Source organism: Mus pahari, chromosome 10 (genome assembly GCF_900095145.1).
Source record: "Mus pahari chromosome 10, PAHARI_EIJ_v1.1, whole genome shotgun sequence".
Lineage (NCBI taxonomy): Eukaryota > Metazoa > Chordata > Mammalia > Rodentia > Muridae > Mus > Mus pahari.
The window spans coordinates 41,034,511-41,037,963 of NC_034599.1; the positions used below are offsets into that span (position 1 = coordinate 41,034,511).

The 3,453-nt window shown below is 41.8% G+C and overlaps 1 protein-coding gene across 9 annotated transcripts in view; it reads right to left on the bottom strand.

The window, feature by feature from the left end:
* Rnf214 (ring finger protein 214) overlaps positions 1 to 3,453 on the bottom strand; it is a 43,069-nt gene that overhangs the window by 29,072 nt on the left and 10,544 nt on the right. The gene's annotated exons all lie outside the window — the stretch shown is intronic.

Consider the following 3,453-nt stretch of genomic DNA (forward strand, 5'->3'; position numbering starts at 1 on the left):
AAAAAAAAAAAAAAAAAAAAAGTGGGGCTAGAGAGATAGCTCAGCATTTAAGAGCACTGGCTATCCTTCTAGAGGACCCAGGTTCAATACCCAATAACCGCACAGTGGCTCACAACTGTCTGTAAGCCCAGTGGTGGTAGCACACGCCTTTAATCCCAGCACTCGGGAGGCAGAGGCAGGTGGATTTCTAAATTCAAGGCCAGCCTGGTCTACAAAATGAGTTCCAGGACAGCCAGGGCTATACAGAGAAACCCTGTCTCAAAAAACAAAACAAAACAAAACAAACAAACAAAAAAACCCAACTGTCTGTAACTCTAGTTCCAGGGGATATGATGCCCTCTTCTGGCCCTCCAGGACACTTGATACAAGTAGTGCATAGACATAAAGGTGAGACACCCATATACATAAAATAACTTTTAAAAACCAGGATGTGAGACTGGGGAGAGCTCGGTCAGTAAAGTACTTGCCATATATAAACATAATGATGAGTCTGATTCCCAGAACCCCCATAAACTAACTGGGTGTGGTGGCACACCCTTGTACTCTGGGATCCAGAAAGGCAGAACTGAGGGATCCCTAGAGCTTGCTGGATAGCCAGCCTAGCTCTAGGTCCAAATAAGAGCCCCTGTCTCAACCCACAAGCGGACCTCAGGGCTGACTGCTGACCTCCACACACATGCACACATATCTGCATGCATACTTGTGTGTATACACATGAACACGCATACACAATAGAGCTGAAAAATGGAATGTCCTGGCTTGTGTAGCACTATGCTCCCTATTACCGATGCTCCAATAAAGACTGAACAAACACCTGACAAGGATACTGAGAAAGGAATTTTTGCTTCAGGCTAGAGTTTGCTACACCCAACAAGTATGCTCTTGTTTTATTTTACTTCTGTTTTTATTGTAAGCAGAATTTTCTGTTTGTTTGCTATGCTGGATAGTTTTATGTCAATTTGACACAAGCTAAAGTCATCTGAGAGGAGGAACGTCAATTAAGACATTGCATCCATAACATCAGATTACAGGCTGGCCTGTAAAACATTTTCCTAATTAGTGATTAGTGGGGAAGGGCCTGGCCCATTGTGAATGGTGCCATCCATCCCTGGGCTGGTGGTCCTGGGTGCTACAAGAAAGCAGACTAATCCCCTAGGCACACGCCTTTAATCCCAACACTCAGGAGGCAAAGGCAGGAGGATCTCTGTGAGTTCAAAGCCAGCCTGGTCTGCAGAATACATTTCAGGACAGCCAGTGCTATATAGAGAAGCCCTGTCTCCAAAGAAACAAAAGAAAGAGAGAGAGAGCAGACTGAGCAGCCACGTGGGGCAAGAAAGTAAGCAGCTCCTGCCTCCAGGCTCCTGCCCTGTGTGAGTTCCTGTTCTAGCTTCCTCCCAAGATGAACAGCAATATGAAAGTGTAAGCTGAATAAACCCATTTCCTCCCCAACTTGCTTTTGGTCATGGTGTTTCATCACAGCAATAGTAACTCTAAGACATTTGCTGTCTTACTATAGAACAACAGGAATAAATATATACATGAGACTATACAATACAAAGTCCATCATCTGTGATACATCTATGAGTACATTCCTAAGACTGTACAAGGCAAAGTTTATTACTTGTGACAATTACCCCTTTTCTCTGTGCATAAAGGCAATCTCTGTGCTAAGGGATCTGGATTGTTTCCACAGTTTATTCATTGCCTGGGTGGTGCTAGAGGTCCACACACAAAGCACACATACTACTTCTTTTTTTTCTTTCTTTCTTTTTTTTTTTTTCTGAGACAGGGTTTCTCTGTGTAGCCCTGACTGTCCTGGAACTCACTCTGTAGACCAGGCTGGCCTCGAACTCAGAAATCTGCCTGCCTCTGCCTCGCAAGTGCTGGGATTACAGGCGTGCGCCACCACTGCCTGGCTACTGAAACTTTTTTGAAGCTACTTTTCTGACATAATCTGTAGGTGGCTGTGACAGCCTGTCCCAGACTGGCCTTATACTCATTATGTGCCTGAAGATAACCTGGAATTCCTGAGCTTCCTGCCTCTGCATCAGAGCACTGGATTTTAGAAATGTGCCCTTACAATTTTAAGCAACAGTGTAATAAACATTCTCAATGTCCACAGACTCATACACCAGTTTACATCTCTAGAGAGAACTCCCAACAAGACTGTGTGATCACATTAATTAATATGCATTTACAATTTGAATTCCAACAGGAGCCTGACAGTCCACAGTCCTCAGCTGCTCACTTTACCTCACCCATGACAACACTCTTTGACTACTTAGTACATCTTTTTCTTGCATTTGAGGTTTTTACTTTCTTCATTTATTTTTGCCAGTTTTTCGATGTAGATTTAACCTAAATGAAACTACATTTTTACATGAGACAGAAGATTATATGTTTACTAGTCAATAAAGTCAAATATATATATATATATATATTTGGGTTTTGGAGACAGGGTTTCTCTGTGTAGCCCTGGCTGTCCTGGAACTCACAAACTCACTCTGTAGACCAGGCTGGCCTCAAACTCAGAAATTCGCCTGCCTCTGCCTCCTGAGTGCTGGGATTAAAGGCGTGCGCCACCATACCCGGCTCATAAACAATCTTTTTGGTCTCTAAACTAAAATAGAAAAGTCTAGACACCATGCCCTCAATGCTTTTATTTATACTTGAAGTTTTTTTGAAGATGAAAGGAAAAGTTATCTGTATGTGTATGTGCCTGCACTAATGTGAGTGCAGGTTATCTACCCAGTCCAGAAGAAGGTGCTGGGTCCCCTGAAGCTGGAATGACAAGCAGTTGGAGTTGTAGATTGTGAGCCACCTGACAAGGGTGCTAGGAACCTAACTCAGGTCCTCTTCAAGGGCAGCAACACCATCTCTAAGCAGCTAAGCCATCTCTCCAGCCTTCTTTATATTAAATTTGATAACCCTGCCATATGCAGGAAGATCTAGAGTTCAAGGCTAGCCTGAGCTATAGAGTCTGTAGTCTCAAAAATAAAACAAACCCAAGAAATACTGATTTTCTTTCTTTCTTTTTTTGAAAATATATCTATTATATATATATATATATATATATATATATATATATATATATATATATATATATATATTAATTAGATGGTTTTGAGCCACCATGTGGTTGCTGGGAATTGAACTCAGGACTTTTGGAAGAGCAGTCAGTGCTCTTAACCACTGAGCCATTTCTCCAGCCCCGATTTTCTTTCTTTTTAAAGAAACTATTTAAAGTTTGATCAGAGATGGTTATTTTACTCATTAGCAGCGTGTGTGTGTGCATGCATAAACACATATATACATACATACATACTTTTTTCTTTTTTTTTTTTTTCTTAACCTGAGATATGGTCTCACTACACAGACCTAGCTATGCTACAAGGACTAGAGCATGCTATTTTGAACAGGCTGGGCTCACATGCACAGGTCTTCACCTCCCTT